This window comes from Ictalurus punctatus, chromosome 15, assembly GCF_001660625.3.
Source record: "Ictalurus punctatus breed USDA103 chromosome 15, Coco_2.0, whole genome shotgun sequence".
Taxonomy (NCBI): Eukaryota; Metazoa; Chordata; class Actinopteri; order Siluriformes; family Ictaluridae; genus Ictalurus; species Ictalurus punctatus.
In genome coordinates, this window is record NC_030430.2 from 13,610,227 (window position 1) to 13,622,279 (window position 12,053).

At 39.5% G+C, this 12,053-nt stretch overlaps 1 long non-coding RNA gene across 1 annotated transcript; it reads right to left on the minus strand.

Annotated features, from left to right (window-relative positions):
- Nucleotides 1–2,581: 2,581 nt before the first annotated feature.
- LOC108276170 (uncharacterized) lies at nucleotides 2,582–12,016 on the minus strand. Its single transcript, XR_001814853.3, has 3 exons — nucleotides 11,852–12,016; nucleotides 7,582–7,658; nucleotides 2,582–7,498 (listed from the first exon to the last, which is right to left on the minus strand). It is a non-coding gene; the product is annotated as an uncharacterized LOC108276170 (long non-coding RNA).
- Between the last annotated feature and the right edge of the window lie 37 nt (nucleotides 12,017–12,053).

Below are 12,053 nucleotides of genomic sequence, written 5' to 3' on the forward strand. Positions count from 1 at the left end.
TATATATATATATATATATATATATATATATATATATATATATATATATATATATATACCTCTGCATTTGATACAATTGATCACAGGATCCTTTGAGACTGTCTTTAATCTTATATATGTCAACACTGTGGTATCTGGCACCAAGACATTTGGGCGCAGGATGTCAGCTCAGTGAAGCATGAGGGGGGAGCGATGTGCTCCATGGAGCAGGAAGGGGGAGCGACATACAGCACAAACCAAAGAAAAGGAGCAACATCTTTAACGGAGCATGGAGGCAGAGCGACGTCCTCAGTGGAGCAAGATGGCAGAGCGATGTCCTCAGCCAAGCAGGAAGGCAGAGCAACGTCCTCAGCCAAGCAGGAAGTAGAGCGACATACTCAGTTGAGAAGGAAGGCAGACCTATGTCCTCATTGGAGTAGGAAGGCGGAGAGATGTCCGAACCAGAGTCTGGCGTAATGACAGAGCAGGTAAGAAAAGCGGAGGTCTTGGCCACACCGGGAGGTGGAGCAACGTCTACAGCTGAACAGGGAGACTGAGCAGCCTCCTCAGCTGAACAGGGATGCTGAGCGGCGTCCTCAGACAAGCAGGAAGGCTGAATGACGTTCTCCGTTGACTCGGCAGGCTGGACTAGATCCACAGTGGGGGAGGGAGGGTGCGAGATGGCTCCAGCCTGTTCGAAGGCTCCTCCTTGACATACTCCTTGACGGTGTACATCATATCGAGCCACTCTTGATTGGTTAGAGTTAGGGAAAATTTGCCCTTCTTCTCCCACCTCGTTTTTCCCTTTCATAAAAGGCCTCTTGGATTCTGCTGCATCCATGTTATGGCAAAGTATTCTGCCACATAGTGGAGGCGTAGAACAGATGCAAGTGCAAATAAGAACTTTATTAGAGATAGGCAGACAAATCCAATTCGAAAGGCAAATGCATGGTAAAACAGGCAACAGGTCAGGCGATTAGCAAACGGGCATAAGCCAGATTAAAGAAGAATCGAATAACGAGGGTGAGAACAAAATCAAAACTATGAAAGATGAAACTAGGAACGAAGGCTTGGTATACAGAAAACACATGTAATACTGTCAGATGAGTTTTTATTAATCTATTCTACTACATAGAAATTAATCTAATACATAAACACACACACACAAAGGTTTGATAATGACCTTCAACAGAGTGAATGAAGTTCTGAGTTTATAGTACTGTATGTTATTTCACCAACCATGACCTGAATGAACCAGCAACTTGTTAATTGACTTTCACTTATTTTAGAAGGGCTTTAAATTTAAAATTATATGCACCAGTTTAGCTATCACTTTAGATTCCAACCAATCAGAGGTTTTCTTTTCGAATGACTGGTGGATAGTTCAGTCTTCCCCTCCAACTAATTTGCGTAATACCTTTTGGGTCCCTTCTTTACTCTGTGAGGCTTAACAAAGGATGAGTCATGATGGGAAGGGTCATGATGAGTTAGACTTGGTCCGGCCATTTGGTCTCGGCCCAAAGGCCTAAATCACTGGATTTGACAGAGATTTCAGTGGTTGAGATGGTTCATCCCTGGGTCAGGGATGTATCTAACACTTGTGCATGCATGTCTTTGGTCTGGGGGAGAAATCCAGAATACCCGGAGGAAACCCCGCAGCCCAGGAAGAACATGCAAACTCCGCACTCACAGGGCCCTTGTGGAGGCCAGCCTTGGAGGAGTGAGGCAAACGGGCTAACCACTAAGCCACCATGCACTCAACTGTCATTTTGCATATTTTAATTCTTTTTCAGAATTATGTCAAATGTACATAAAGATCACTAGGTCATCAGGTTCCCATGTTCTACATGAATGGAAGGACAGGATTCAGTCCTGCATGATATATACATGATGGCATACTTTTGATTTTACATTGATAATTTCATGTTTGTCATGTTTTAGAAAATGAGAATTTCCTTTAGATATCATGTCTATAATACATCACTATATTTTCCACTTCTCAATTTTCAAAGACAGTGATGTGTTATTGATAATTTTGCTGGGTGTGATGGAGTACATCATGATCTTTTACCACCATCTGCTGGTAAAACTTGACACTTGCAATACAACAGCAGAGAACCTGGACTGGACAAGCTTTAGGACTTACTGTAGTTCAGCAAGCAATACTGTCCCTATTTAACTAAAAACATTCATTAACACAAACTATATGGCCAAGGGTTTGTGGACACCTGACCATCACACCCATATGTACTTTTTGAACATCCAGATTTAGTCCTCATTTGCTGTTATAATAACCTCCCCTCTTTTGGGAAAGGTTTCCACTAGATTTTGTAGCATAGCTGTGGGAATTTGTCTATTCAGCCACAAGAGTGTCATTGAGGTCAGGCACTGATGTCAGGTGAGGAGGCCTGGGGTGCAGTGACTGATCCAATTAATTCCAAAGGTGTACAGTATGGATGAGATCAGGGCTTTGTGCAGGCCAATCGAGTTCTTCCACTCCAACCTTGGCAAACCCTGTCTCCATGGACCTCACTTATGTCCATATATTTGTCTGTATATAGGCTTGTATATACTCAGCAAAAAAAGAAAAGTCCACTCACATTCAGCTGCTTTTATTTCCAGCAAATTTCTTAACATGTGTAAATATTTGCATTAACATAAAAACATTCAACAACTGAGACATAAACTGAACAAGTTTAACAGACATTTGACGAACAGAAATGGATTAATGAGTCTCTGAACAAATGGGGGTCGATATTAAAAGTAACGTTCAGTATCTGGTGGCCACCAGCTGCTTTGTATTACAGGGCATCTCATCCTCATGGACTGCACCAGATTTGTCAGTTCTTGCTGTGAGATGTTACCCCACTCTTCCACGAAGGCATTTGCAAGTTCTCAATCACGTCTGGGGGGACATGGTTACACGTGGTTTGCCACTGCAAGGACAATCAGCTGTCCTTCCTGTTTCTCTGTAACACTGTCTTAGGCATCTTACATTACAGACATTGCAGTTTATTGCTCTGGCCACATGTGCAGTCCTTATGTTTCCCTGCAGCAGGCCTATGGCATGTTCATGCAGGTGAACAGGCACCCTAAGCATCTTTCTTCTATTGTTTTTCAGAGACAGTAGAAAGGTCCCTTTAGTGTCCTAAGTAATTGTAACTGTGACCTTAATTGCCTACCATCTGTAAACTGTCTGAAGGACTATTACACAGGTGCATGTGGAACAATTGTTTATGGTTCACTGGACAAGCATGAAGAACATTGTTTAAACCCTTTCCAATAAAGATCTGTAAAGCTTATTTGGATTTTACTGGATTCATTGGATTTTAGTCTCCTGAAAAAGGAATGTTTCATTTTTTACTGAGTATATATGGTCTGTGCATTCAGTTTGCAGGCATCATGCTAGAAGTCACTGTGATTGGCCCATGGCTGATATGTGTTACCACTTTGTGGTTAAAAATATGTTTATTAATCCAATGAAATAAGTTTAGTGTTTGCAAAGTTTAACATGTTTTACATGAGGCTTTATTAAAATAATACTGATTGCAATGCTTAGCTTTTAAGTCCAGAAATACAGTGCTTCTTCACTTGTGAGAGTGACAACAAGAGCATGTTAGAACAGGCAAAGACCTTCTACCATTAAGTTTTGTTTAGGACACAAATTATGAATTAATGAATTGGCTCATTTTGTAGGTTGAATTTTTAAGGTGTAAAAAGTAACAAAAAGTACACCCATCACTGGTGATTAGGTCAGGTCAGCCTTGACAGATGTTAGAACCTGGGAGCATGACAAAAATGAAATAAAGCGCACTGGACTGGATCTTTAGGACCCAGATCCAGATTGGAGATTAGTGGTACTGTCCATGGTGCTGAGGGGAAGCAAGGAAGGACCGGTGCTGGAGTGAACAAGAAAGAACACAATGTACACTATATTCAATAATGTACATAATATACAGTAATTTACAATAAACAAAACAATAATTCATAGTAAACATCAGGGATTACATATAATTACAGTGCAATGGGCTGTTATTGATAAGTGTTAACTGTCAGATGTCAGACAGATTATAGAGGTGTGATGTGTTAAGGGTCCTTGTTCAAAAGGATTATTTACATTTATTATTGACATACATTAGAGTTAATTATTTATATACAATATTTACCTAATTTTGCTGATGTTTATCCAAAGCAACTTGCAACTAAGACAGTACATAACTGAGCAGTTGACGGCTAAGGGCCTTGCTCAAGGGCCCAACAGTGGCAGCTTGGTGGTGCTGAGATTTAAGCTCACAACTTTCCACTTAGCAACCCAAAGCTTTAAGCCCTGAGCTAACACTGCCATTGCTTTCGGAAAAGTGTGCAGGTCTTGGTTAATCTCAATCTCTATCTGAAAGGAGAACTGCTAGAAGAGAGAAGGAAGAATGGGTAATGAGTTTCCCCATTTTTTTTACCTCATTCTAGTTGAGTGCAGGTCTGTAAGTTGGGGGATGCTGGCAGCCAATGATTTTTTCTGCAGATCTCACAATGAGCAGTAGATTCTACTTGGAATGAGCATATGCAGGGCTGTTTTCTTTGACCAATTTGTTTAATACTTTTTGTTTTTCATGGCCAGTACAACCATTTAATTTCAGCCTTAAAACCTTACATAAGTATGTTATGTCTATTTTTATGTTATTCAGTCAAATTTCTCTGAATCACTCGGATAGGCTATCAAGTTGATATATTGTTTATCTATATAATATATTGTATATGAAATATAGCATTAGCCTTATCACCTAACAAATAATTTGATCAAGCAATAGGGTATTGCATTACAGAGATAAAACTGCTGTATTTGACTGCAGTGAAGAGATTTGATAAATAGAAATGGTTTTGGACTTCAATTCCACATGGACATTCTTGCTGTGGTTGCTGGGACTAAGGTTGCTGTGATGGCCTTAGGATTGCAATTACCACATACAATTTTGCACTCAAGTCTCCTGTAGAGAACAGTGGACTAGTTCAACAAACAGACTTCATATAAAAACCATAATGAACTTTCTTTTACTTTCACACTTTCCGGTGTTACCAAGATGAGGATGGGTTCCCTTCAGAGTCTGGGCCTTCTCAAGGTTTCTTCCTCATATCATCTTAGGGAGTTTTTCCTTGCCAGAGTTGCCACCGGCTTGCTCAGTAGGGATAAATTCACACGCTTAAAATCTGTGTCCTGTGTTTATATGCTTCTGGAAAGCTGCTTTAAGACAATGTCCATTGTTAAAAGTGCTATACAAATAAAATTTAATTGACTGAAAATTTAATACAGCAATTAACTCTTACTATGTAGTTAACTGGAATCTTTTGGGAATGGTGACTGGAATCCTATGTGAGTGGTTATTAGAGTAGGTGACTATTTTTTAGCACAGACAATAAACTATCAAAATCCCATTTCTTGAAATAACCTATGATATTAACTTTTTAAGTGTTCACTTGTACCCATGTATTATAGTATTATGTGAAAATACAGTGAAGAGCAAACTGCCCTCCTGGCCACACATTATTATTTATGAATTACAGGTAATTACAGGTTAGGTATTGAACAAACATGCTGTATGATTTTAGAATTTGTAAAATATGTACAGTAGGGTCCAAAAGTCAGATTTTAAATTGTAAATAAACAGAAGGTTTTTGAAATGTGAAATATTTAAACAAACAAAAGTAAATGTTCAACATCTTGAATATTTAATATTCAAGATTCTGCGTGATCAGTAGGTTCCAATTTAAATGTAAGAAAATGTGTGCTATTGATATGTTAACTGCTTTGTACAAAAGGTGAGATTTTCCTCATGCCTAATCTCTTCTATTGAAGCATGAGTTCAGATGACAGTCCGATGGATTTGATTTAAAATGGACCATAAAGTTTTGCACAAACTTCTTTAGTCCATGCCAGCTCAAGTGCACACTCTCATTAAAGGGTCATGAAACCTCCCTCTTTCAGCTCAAGTCTACCTCTCAATGTTTTTGAAAAATGCAGTTTAAATGGACGTGGATGGCTGTGCGAAGAAGGGAGGGGCAGGGGTGTGGCAGGGAAAGGCAGGAGAGGAAGAAGGAGGCGAGCCTTCACAACATGCAAAAAAAAGATGGATACTGACAAAGGTTGCAGATGAGGCAGATGACTTTTCTCCTCCTGAATCCCCAGGGCTAAATGGAGACACAGTAGATAGCACTGCAAGTCCTACGCCCTGTCTATTTGAATCATTAGCTCCTGGCGTGACTATGGAGGAAAACATAACAAAATCGGAGGCAGCGCGGATGAAAGAAATGTTGGAATAGTAGATAGCTAATAGGCTCGAGCTTTTTATGAATAAAAAGGCGAAGGTTATTCCCTTCAACACGGACTCTTGTTGCATAATTTTACATGCAATGGCCCACGGAGTTTTAATCTTATATTATATATTGTATGTACAGTTTTTATAATATATTTTATTATTGTTTTCTTTGAGCCAGAGGCAGCGCGGATGAGAGAAATGTTGGAATGCTAGTTAGCTAATAGGCTCAAATTTAACCAGCTTTCTCCTAAAAATAAATTAACAGATGCTAAGGTTGTCTTTTATGATGTGCGATACGAACACCTCTGTTAAAATCTCAGAAAAAGTAGTTTAGTGTTTCATGATGCTTTAAAATCTATTCAACAAGGATTTATCTGCATAGATTGTCTTTGTTTGTTTAGGTTATATTGTAACTCTAACAGACATTGATTTAATTAGAAAAATATGTCATGTGACGTCACTGGCGTACTTGATACAGTTTGACTGGAATTTCGGCTGGTGTTTTCATTTTCTGTATTGCTCTGGTCTGACGGTCTTAAATTTTCATTCAACTGATTGACTGCATCGATTAGATCAGGGTTTAATAGTTCTGAATGACCGTGTTCATTTAGGTTATTTTGTAACTCTAGCAGACATTGATTTAATTCAGAAAATATATTGTATGGCATCACCGGTGTGTTTGATAAGTCGTAATTTGGACTCTGATTAGGTCTTTCACTAACAACAAGGTGTGATGGAATTAAACTTTCATTCAGCCGGTTGATCGCTTCAGTTAAACATGGGTTCAGGGTTGGGTACAGATCATGATGTAACGGGCCATTTGAAGAATTCTGGTTTCCATCGTAATAGAAATCATTGGGTAATGGAGAATTTTCGGTTCTCATTTTTTTAGTCTCTGTATTCGAACTGCTTTTTGGGCGTTTCTGAGCCATATCGATCATACAATTTTCTAATCAACTTTATTTTCACTGTAAGGCATCTATTCACGTTTTCAAGTGTGTTGTACAGTAAAGGAAAAAAAAAAACGTACCTTGACCAGATTCAATTGTATTATCAATCTGTCCAAAGTTTTCCAATAAAGCCATCTTTACTTGGAAGAATTCACGCCATGCTGTGCAGAGCTCCTGTAATTCGAGGTTGTGTTGAACGTCAACTCAACTCACTGGAAATATCTCCGTCATAAGCACTGATAGTCACGATGCCCTCAACTTCTGAATATGACACAAACAAAGTTTTAATTACGTATGAAAGACTTTACAGCATGAAACATTCATGATTTTATGTTATGACTTACGTGTGAAGCTCAGATTCAAAAGGTCTTGAGCGGTTGTTTCAGGAATCTCATCGTCAGAAATATTCACAACGTGTTGTCTAAAAGCAGTAAAGCAAATAAAATACACTATTAGTAACTTAACAGTCCCCCTTTTAGCTCGCTACACAGATCTAAGAGACAAATTTTAATTACCTACTAGAAACGCATTTGTTTGATACAAACAAAATATATATATATATATATATATATATATACACATCTATATAAGATCTTCACCTTTGACCTACACCTGTCAAAAATAAGATTACAATATACACAAACTATTCCTCTCTCTAACAGTAATCGGCCTGGTTTTGTCTAGTCCAACTGAACCCCATTATGAATGCAGTTTTATAGGTTTGGGGAATTAGTAACTATGGGGGCAAATTCATTTTCACATAGGCCCAGTTAGATAACTTTTTTGCTTCAATAAATAACATTATCATTTAAAAACTATATTTTGTGTTTACTCAGGTTATCTTTGTTTTATCCTAGATTTTGCTTGTGTGTTTTTTTTTTATATGAAGTGATTTTATATACAGTGGATCCGGAGCCAATCTCAGTAACACTAGGTGGAAAGTGGGAGAAATCACCCTGAATGGGACACCAGTCCATGCACACACATATTCATGCACTCATTCACTACTGGGGCAATGAGTATAGCCAATAGCCAATCCATCCTCCTACAGTGAGGGGAAAAAAGTATTTGATCCCCTGCTGATTTTGTACGTTTGCCCACTGACAAAGAAATGATCAGTCTATAATTTTAATGGTAGATTTATTTGAACAGTGAGAGACAGCATAACAACAAGAAAATCCAGAAAAACGCATTTCTAAAATGTTATAAATTGATTTGCATTTTAATGAAATAAGGAAATAAGTATTTGACCCCCTCTCAATCAGAAAGATTTCTGGCTCCTAGGTGTCTCTTATACAGGTAACGAGCTGAAATTAGGAGCACACTCTTAAAGGGAGTGCTCCTAATCTCAGTTTGTTACCTGTATAAAAGACACCTGTCCACAGAAGCAATCAATCAATCAGATTCCAAACTCTCCACCATGGCCAAGACCAAAGAGCTCTCCAAGGATGTCAGGGACAAGATTGTAGACCTACACAAGTCTGGAATGGGCTACAAGACCATCGCCAAGCCAAGACCATCTTGGTGAGAAAGTGACAAAAGTTGGTGCGATTATTCGCAAATGGAAGAAACACAAAAGAACTGTCAATCTCCCTCGGCATGGGGCTCCATGCAAGATCTCACCTCGTGGAGTTGCAACGATCATGAGAACAGTGAGGAATCAGCCCAGAACTACACGGGAGGATCTTGTCAATGATCTCAAGGCAGCTGGGACCATAGTCACGAAGAAAACAATTGGTAACACACTACGCCGTGAAGGACTGAAATCCTGCAGCGCCCGCAAGGTCCCCCTGCTCAAGAAAGCACATATACATGCCCGTCTGAAGTTTGCCAATGAACATCTGAATGATTCAGAGGACAACTGGGAGAAAGTGTTGAGGTCAGATGAGACCAAAATGGAGCTCTTTGGCATCAACTCAACTCGCCGTGTTTGGAGGAGGAGGAATGCTGCCTATGACCCCAAGAACACCATCCCCACCATCAAACATGGAGGTGGAAACATTATGCTTTGGGGGTGTTTTTCTGCTAAGCGGACAGGACAACTTCACCGCATCAAAGGGACGATGGACGGGGCCATGTACCGTCAAATCTTGGGTGAGAACCTCCTTCCCTCAGCCAGGGCATTGAAAATGGGTCGTGGATGGGTATTCCAGCATGACAATGACCCAAAACACACGGCCAAGGCAACAAAGGAGTGGCTCAAGAAGAAGCACATTAAGGTCCTGGAGTGGCCTAGCCAGTCTCCAGACCTTAATCCCATAGAAAATCTGTGGAGGGAGCTGAAGGTTCGAGTTGCCAAACGTCAACCTCGAAACCTTAATGACTTGGAGAAGATCTGCAAAGAGGAATGGAACAAATGCCCTCCTGAAATGTGTGCAAACCTGGTGGCCAACTACAAGAAACGTCTGACCTCTGTGATTGCCAACAAGGGTTTTGCCACCAAGTACTAAGTCATGTTTTGCAGAGGGGTCAAATACATATTTGCCTCATTAAAATGCAAATCAATTTATAACATTTTTGACATGCGTTTTTCTGGATTTTTTTTGTTGTTGTTCTGTCTCTCACTGTTCAAATAAATCTACCATTAAAATTATAGAATGATCATTTCTTTGTCAGTGGGCAAACGTGCAAAATCAGCAGGGGATCAAATACTTTTTTCCCTCACTGTACATGATTTTTGGACAGTGGGAAGGAAACAGGAGAACCCAGAGGAAACCTGTCTGAACACAGGGAGAACATGTGAAACTCCATACAGACAATAACCCGAGCTAGGATTGAATTCAGGACTCTGGAGCTGTGAAGCAGCAATGCTACAGTGGTGCGAAAGTTTGTGAACCCTTTAGGAATTTCTATATTTCTGCATAAATATGACCTAAAACAACATCATATTTTCACACAAGTCCTAACAGTAGACTTAGAGAACATTATTAGAGAAATGAGACAAAAAATATTATACTTGGTCATGTATTTATTGAAGATTCAATATCACATATCAGTGAGTGGCAAAAATATGTGAACCTCTATGATTAGCAGTTAATTTGAAGGTAAAATTAGAGTCAGGTGTTTGTAATGAATGGGATGACAATCAGGTGGGAGTGAGAACCCAGTTTTATTTAAAGAATAGGGATCTATCAAAATCTGATCTTCACAACATGTGTTTGTAGAAGGGTATCATGGTATGAACATAGGAGATTTCTGAGAACATCAGAAAAAGAGTTGTTGATGCATATCAGGCTGGAAAAGTTTACAAAACCATCTCTAAAGAGTTTGGACTCCACCAATCCACAATCAGGCAGATTGTGTACAAATGGAAGAAATTCAAGACCATTGTTAAACTCCCCAGGAGTGGTCGACCAACAAAAGTGGTCGACCGCAAAAAAGTCATAAAGGAACCCAGGGTAACTTCTAAACAACTAAAGACCTCTCTCTCATCTCTCATCTAATGTTAATGTTCATGAGTCTACCATCTAGTGAACAATGAACAACAATGGTGTGCATAGCAGAGTTGCCAGGAGAAAGCCACTGCTCTCCAAAAAGAACATTGCTGCCCATTTGCAGTTGGCTAAAGATCACATGAACAAGATAGAAGGCTTTTGGAAAAAAAATGTTTTGTGGGCGGATGAGACCAAAATAGAATTTTTTGGTTTAATTGATAAGCATTATGTTTGGAGAAAGGAACACCTTGGATTCCAGCATAAGAACCGTATCCCATCTGTGAAACATGGTGATGGTAGTATCATAGTTTAGGCCTGTTTTGTTGCATCTGGGCCAGGACGGCTTGCCATCATTCATGGAACAATGAATGCTTGCAGAGTGGAGCAGCAGGTAAAGTTGCCACCTCATAGTTCCAGGGTCCCAAGTCCAATCCTAAACTGCGGTCCTGAGCATGTTCTCCCCGGTTCCTCCTGGTTCCCCCAAAAAATTAAAGTAAGACTACCTATGCTAAATTTGCCCTAGGTGTGAATGAGTGCACTGCAATGTACTGGTGTCCAACCCTGGGTGTATTCCCATTCCCCTTCTTAACCCTTTAACATCATTTCTAAGAAAAGAAAAAAGCAATGGAAAATTTTTGTCTGCATTTTTTATTTCCTTGGGGCACTAACAACAACAGTTTCTTTTTTTTAACAGACCCCACCGTTTGTTTAGTATAGGCCTAGTATAGGTAACATACGGCTTTTTAGCATAGACCATAAGACACTTCATGGTAAAAGTATAAATAAATTTACCAAATACCAAAATATTTTTAGAAAAAGTTTGATAAAATCCAGAGGCGGATGGGTGATTTTCCTGTTGCTAACTTCCTGTAAGGAGGCAAACTGAAAAGGCACACTATTTCAAGACACAGCAACATTTATTAAATGTTTTTAACATATCTAAACCGAGTGGTAGAGAGGCTGAGTTAGGTTCAACACATTTTTCAATAAGTTGCATTGTGCCAAGCCAGGAAACGAGCAAGCTGTCCAGGCCTGCGTGAAATAGAACACACCTACTGACTTATTACTAATGAACACAGCCAAGCTTCAGTGACTAGTTATTCAGATTAATACAAATGCATTATTTTTTTTAGTCACACAAGCATGTATTGCGTTTATTAATTTTTATATATTGTTTTACCTTTGCACAATTTGTCAGCGCTAAGCCGATGCCAGTTTTCTCTCTTTGCAACTCTTTTGGCTTTTCCTCAACCTGTGCGAAATTTGGGACGAGCTGCGGTGCACTCTCACTTACTGATCGCGTTGCGTTCCCCTTTAAGGAGATCTGACGTAATAATACGCGTCTGCTTTCGTCTCAGCTGTGGTCGTTTTTCCTCGCACGG